Consider the following 6,567-nt stretch of genomic DNA (forward strand, 5'->3'; position numbering starts at 1 on the left):
CCTTTAATGTATGTAAATATGTCCTCACTTTGAAAAGTTATAACTAACTCCAACTTGCCACAAATTCTTCATCACAATCACTTTCACGTGTTGAATGTGTAGATTTTAAATCCTTGTAAAGGCCTTGAGCCCTTTCTTGCACTAAAGGAATTTGAAATAAGAGCCAAAGGCACCTGGTCTGATTTACCAATAAATTCTTAAAGACACAGTTAGGAATAGATCTCATTCATAACCCAGGGATTGCCCATACAATAGTGCTAGCCTGAGGGTGCACTCCTGGAAATCCTCAATTCTAATCATATCTGAGGATAAAAAAAAACCTTTAGCTTTTTAGCCTTGGGTTTATTTCCTATAAATACCTCAGCCACTGAGTTTATTTAGTAGAGACTGCAGTTATGGCCTCATAAAAAAGAAAGCACCCACAATTTATCTCCTTAAGGAAAGCGAGATTGATAGTAAATCCAGGGGTGGGTCTTCAAGGACTAAAAGGCCCTAGAGTTTGGAAAGTTGAAAACTACACTTGTTGATGTGTTCATTTAAAAGAACTTTTTTCTTTACAGTTAAATAAAAGTGGTTAAAAGATCAAAATGTGCTTTAGGAAATAATTCTTACTTAATAAGTGGTTTTCATAATAAATATTTCCTTTAAATGTTAAAAAAGTGCTCCAAAGGACTATATTATTTTTTTCAGCACAAAGTCAGAGGTATGTTCTAATTCAACATTTGTATTTGAACCTATCTTGGTGGACTCCTGGACTGTGAACACACTGGACTGTGAACCACAAGGTTGACAATTTAAGCTCACCAGTCGCTCTTTGGAAACCCTATACAGGGTTGGCACTTAACAACAACAACAACAGGTGGCTTATTCTTTGGGAATTTGGGGAATTTTTTAACTCTCTCTGGAAGTTCATTAGGCAAAATCTTGATGGAATGCTAGCAGTCTTTGTGCCCTGTGAACACGATGTTTATCTTGAATATTTCTACCAGTCTTCTTTGTCTCTGTTGATTCTTTAGGTTCAGCTGCCATTTTCACAATAATCTTTCTAGGTCAGGGCACTGGGGATACAGAATGTATTATACCCGTCTTTTACAATTACAATATGCATCACTTAATGCTCACGATTGCTGTTGCAAAGTGCCGTCGAGTCGGTTTCAAGTCGGGACCCTGTATAGGGTTTCCAAGGAGTGGACGGTGGGTGAAATAGGACAATATGTGAGTTGGATGTTGTGCAAACAGCATATTAAAACCTTCTAAGAGTCCACTTCCTGGTTGCCGTTGCCGTTGCCGCCGCCGCTGCCGCTGCTGATGCTGCAACTGCTAGCAAATGCCAGAGCAACTGGTTGAGGCAGCCGCAGTGGGACAGAAGAGAAAGGAAACATGGAGGGTATGGTTCCTACCCGGCCTGCTGTTCTGCCTGTCTGAGCATCACGAGCTACTGCTTCTGCCACCACCACTGTATGACCCCTGGACAAAACCTGAGAACCCATGACCAGAGACATGTCCTCTGGTCCAGTGCTGCAAGAGTCTAGGTTTAGGGTCTTTAAAACCATTTCTGGTGTTAGGTGCCCTCAAGTTGGTTCCTACTCATAGAAACCCTATGCACAAAGGAGAAAAACAGAATGAAACATCCTGAGCCATCCTCATAATTGTTATGTTTGAGCTCATTGTAGCCACGCTGGGTCAATCCTTATAATACAGACTATTCTTTTTCACTGACCCATTCCTTACCCAAGGATGATGTCCTTCTCCAGAGACTGGTCCTTCCTGACAAAATGTCTAAAGTACAAGAGACAGAGTCTCACCATCCTCAATTTTTAGGAGCATTCTGGCTGTACTTCTAGGACAGATTTATTTGTTCTCAGGCAGTCCATAGAACTTTCTTCACTAACACCTTAATTCAAATGCATCAATTCTTTTACTGGCTTCCTTATTCATTGTTGTTGTCAGTTGCCTTCAAGTCAGTTCCCACTCATAGTAACGGTATATAGAGTTGCTGGGGCTGTAATGCTTGGTGAGATCAGAAAGTCTTATCTTTCTCCCATGGAGAAACTGGTGGGCTCAAACCAATGGGCTTGTGGTTCATAGATCTATGGTTGTTCTACAGAGCCACTGTGTTCTTCTCACTTGCATATAAAGTGAATGGAAAATAACATGGCTTGGGCCGGGTGCACCTTAGTTCTCAAAGTGATATCTTTGCTCTTTTGCACTTTAAAGAGGTCTTTTACAGCAGATTTTCCTAATGCAATATGCCATTTGATTTCTTTCTTCTTCTTTTTTTTTTTTTTTTAAAGGAATAAGTTTATTAAGAAATTTTCATTTTTCTGGGAAGAATTTTTATAGAATTTCCTGAGTTTCAACATACCAAATCTGTAATGATAAACTCTTTTAACACTTATTTCTTAAAGTAATACAGAAGTCATATTTTAGTTACCTTACATTACAATGCTACTTCCTTATTTTGACATTTTTTGTCCAGTCATATTTGTGAAAGAGAAGAATGAATGGATAAATACACACACACACACACACACACTTATATGGTGGTGGTTGTGTGCCATTTAATCACTTCCAACTCACATAGCATACAGGGTTTCGAAGGCTGTAAATCATTACAGGAACAGAAAGCCTCATCTTTCTCCTGTAGAGCAGTTGACAGATTCAAACTGCTGAACTTCCAATTATCAGCTCAGTTTTTAACTCAAAAAAGGAAGATCCCCCCGTGAGACGGATTGGCAAAGTGGCAGCATCAATGGGCTCAATCAGGCGTGGCAAAAATTATGAGGTTGGCCCAGGACTGGCAGGGTTTCGTTCTGTTGTGCATAGGGTCGCTATGAGTCGGTACTGAGTCGATGGCACCTAACAACAACAACAACAGTACCAGGGTTCCAATGTAAAATATATGTATATATCTATTGTTGTTGTTGTTAAGTACCGTGGTGTCAGCTCCAACTCATAGTGACCCTGCACAGGGTTTCCAAGGCTGTAAATCTTTACGGGAGCAGAATGCCTCATCTTTCTCCAGCGGAACCACTGGTAGTTTCGAACTGCTGACCTTGAGGTTGGCAGCCCGATTCGTAACCACTACGCTACCAGAGCTCCTTGTATATATCTATATAGAGTAGTAAATCTTTACAGCCTCGGAAACCCTGTACAGGGTCTCTATGAGTTGGAACCGACTCCAAGGCACATAACAACAACAACATATAGAGTAGTACTGGTACGGTGCTGTAGGATAAACACCAGACTGCTGATTGGAAGGTCAGCAGTTCAAACCCGCCAGCTGCTCCTCAGAAACCCTATATAAAGTTGTTATAAGTCATGACTGACTCGATGGCACTTAACAACAACAACTATCTATATAGCATTATTGCCATCAAGTTGATTCCAACTCATAGTGACCCTGTAGGACAGAGTACACGTGGGTTTCAAAATTTTTGTGGAAAAATTCCATTATCTTTTCATTCCATTTTTCCGTGAAATTTTTGAAGCCTCGTTACAAAACTGTCCCATAGGGTTTCCCAGGCTGTAATTTTTTTTTCCAAAGTAATCACTGAAATTAAATTTTTAAATATTTTTGACTGAACATTTATTATATTCAAGAATTCCTGGGTTTACAAAATTAATTTTGGGATACCCTTTATTTAAAAAAAAAATTATAGAGCAGTTGGTGTTCCATTCAATAATTCATTCACATTTTGTTTTGTTTGCATTTCTTACAATGTAACAGCAGTCGTCCCACTTTCTCCCTGTGTTTACCACTCACAAGGCTGTAATCTTTACCAGAGCTGACTACTACAATTTTTCTCCTTCTGAGTGCTTGGTGGGCTCAATCTTTCAGTTAGGAGCCAAGCGCTTAACCATTGAGCCATCAGCACTTCTTTAATATATAATGTTGTTCTTGTTTCTAAGTGCCATTGAGTTGGTTCCGACTCTTAATGACCTTCTACAGGGCTTCCAAGGAGTGGTTGGTGGGTTTGAACCACTGACCTTGGGGTTATCAGTCCAGTGCTTATCCTACAGTGCCACACCCAAAGTCCTTAATATATAATTGTTGTTGTTGTTAAGTGCAGTTAAATCCATTCTGACTCACAGAGACCCTGTATAGGGTTTCCAAGGAATAACTGCTGGTTTTGAACCATCGGCCTTGCAGTAAGCAGTCCAGTACTTATCCTACAGCACCATACCAGGACTCTTTAAATTCATTCATTCAAATGTATAATTGGGTATCTAATAATCACAGTAGGTTTTGGATAAATACAAATGAATTTCTGTTCAATAGTCAATTCCCCCAGGAGCTTTGGTAGTGTAGTGTTTACAAATTGGGCTGTGAACCGAAAGGTCAGCAGTTCGAAATTACCAGCTGCTCCACAGCAGAAAGATGAGGTTTTCTGATCCCATAAAGATTTACAATCTCGAAAACCCTGTTCAGGGTCGCTATGGGTCGGAACCCACTCAACAGCACTTAACAACAACAACCACAAAGTCAATTCCCCCAGGAGGAAGCAGTATCAAACTCACCTCTAGTTTGACATTTCTTTTTCTTTTCTTTGCAACAAAAAATAGAGGAATGAGCTAGAATTCCAGAAATAGAAGTCACATTAAAAAATAGTTGTTGTTGTTGTTGTTAAGTGCTGTCGAGTCGGTTCTGACCCATAGCGACCCTGTATTGGGTTTCCAAGGAGATGCTGGTGAAAAAAACAGTAGAAGCATGAAAATTATTGCCATACTTCAATTCCAGCTATACTGAACTTTTCTTTCCCTCAAAGGAAATAAGGTCTTCTATGTTTTTGTTGTGTCTTGGACTTTTTCAGTATGTGTGCTGACCCTCCTTCCCTCCTCCTTCTAACATACTCTTTCTGGGGACTGTTACCCTTTGGGCTGAAAGTTGTGAGCAATAAGTGATATCAGCCATAGGGTGTTCTGAATTAAGAACAACCTCAATTATAACCAGGACTTAAATATATAGCTTTCCCATCTCACTACAAGCCATTGACATCGCATGAAAGAGCAAGAAACAAATATATTGTTTACAAAATTATGGAATATCACTCTTTTTTAAAAAAAGTTTTTATTGTGAATAGAGTGATAGTTTACATGGGAGAACATTGTTCCTCATGGATCGCTTCATTGCAATGACCACAATCTCCTTTATGTATCATCATTCACCAGTATTTGCTTCTATTCCACCTGTTTTTTGTTTTTTTTTTTACTGTACATAAACCCACTCAGGAATACACAATCACTTAAACAACGAAAGGGCACATTTTGCAAACCTGCCTCCTGGCCTCAAGACACTGCCTTTCTCTTTCTGTGAGTCTAGAGTCCTCAGATGCTCTATTTCTCCATGTCCTCATTCTGCCTCTATCTCTGGTGTCGCTGCTTCTCTGGATAGGGTCCCACATTCTGCTCATGCTCTTCTCCCTTGTTGGTCCTAGGGTTCTCTGTTCCTGGACTGTAAGATTAACTACTCCCTGCTTTTGTTACAGAACTTCTACCTTTACTGTTGTGACAGTTGCAATTAGTTATGAAAACAATTTATCACTATTGAATCATAAGAATTTTATCCGCATATCTTTTCACCAGACCCATCTAGACAAGATGATGACTATTCAGTGGGGATTCTACCTCCCGCTGCACACTCTGAAACTAAACTGCCTCTTGATAACTTGTAAGCCAGTCACTTCATGCCTTTATAGACTCTTCCCCCACCCCCACCGATTTTAGGTTGCCAATGTCTAAATTGCCTGCCCCTATCAACCCTGTATACAGAGGGGATAGGACTGATCCTTGATGTGAAGACTCCTTCCCTCTCAGTTGGTCTTTTGAGCTACTACAAGTTCATCAAATTGTAGCAATTTACATTTGTTTCCCCATTTAATTTCTTGACTGCTGTTTGCATGAGTATTGACTGTGGATTCAAGCAAAATGAAATCTTAGACAATTTTAATCTTTTCTCTGTTTATTATGGTGCTATTCATTAGTCCAGGTGTAAGAATTTTCATTTTCTTTACAATAAGTTGCAATTCATATTACAACTATAGTTGCAATAGTCTTTGATCTTCATCAGTAAGTACTTCAAGTTCTTTCTGCTTTCAGCAAGTAAGGTTGTGTCATTTGCATATTGTCTTTATGAGACTTCTTCCAATCCTGATGCCATAATTTTCTTCAAATAATCCTGGTGTTTTTTTTGTTTTTTGTTTTTGTATTATTTGCTCAGCATACAGATTGAATAAGTGTGGTGAAATGATACAATCTTGGCACACACTTTCCCTGTGTTTAAATCATTCAGTATCATCTTGTTCAGTTCTATGTACAGGTTCCTCATAGAACAAATAAATATTCTGAAATACCCATTCTTCACAATGTTTGTTATAGTTCACATGGTTGACTGCCTTGGCATGGTCAATAAAAGCACAAGTAAACATCTTTCTGGTATTCTTTACTTTCAGCCAAGATCCATCTTCTGAGGTCAACAATGATATTCCTAGTTTCATGTCCTCTTCTGAATCCTGCTTGAATTTCTGGCAACTCCTTGTGTATGTAATATTATGGTTTTTTTCTTCA

General features: G+C 39.2%; 1 pseudogene; it reads right to left on the minus strand.

Moving 5' to 3' along the window:
• Positions 1-1,253: 1,253 nt before the first annotated feature.
• Positions 1,254-6,567, minus strand: part of LOC102839773 — a 168,063-nt pseudogene continuing 162,749 nt past the window's right edge.

Source organism: Chrysochloris asiatica, unplaced genomic scaffold, assembly GCF_000296735.1.
Source record: "Chrysochloris asiatica unplaced genomic scaffold, ChrAsi1.0 scaffold00189, whole genome shotgun sequence".
Taxonomy (NCBI): Eukaryota; Metazoa; Chordata; class Mammalia; order Afrosoricida; family Chrysochloridae; genus Chrysochloris; species Chrysochloris asiatica.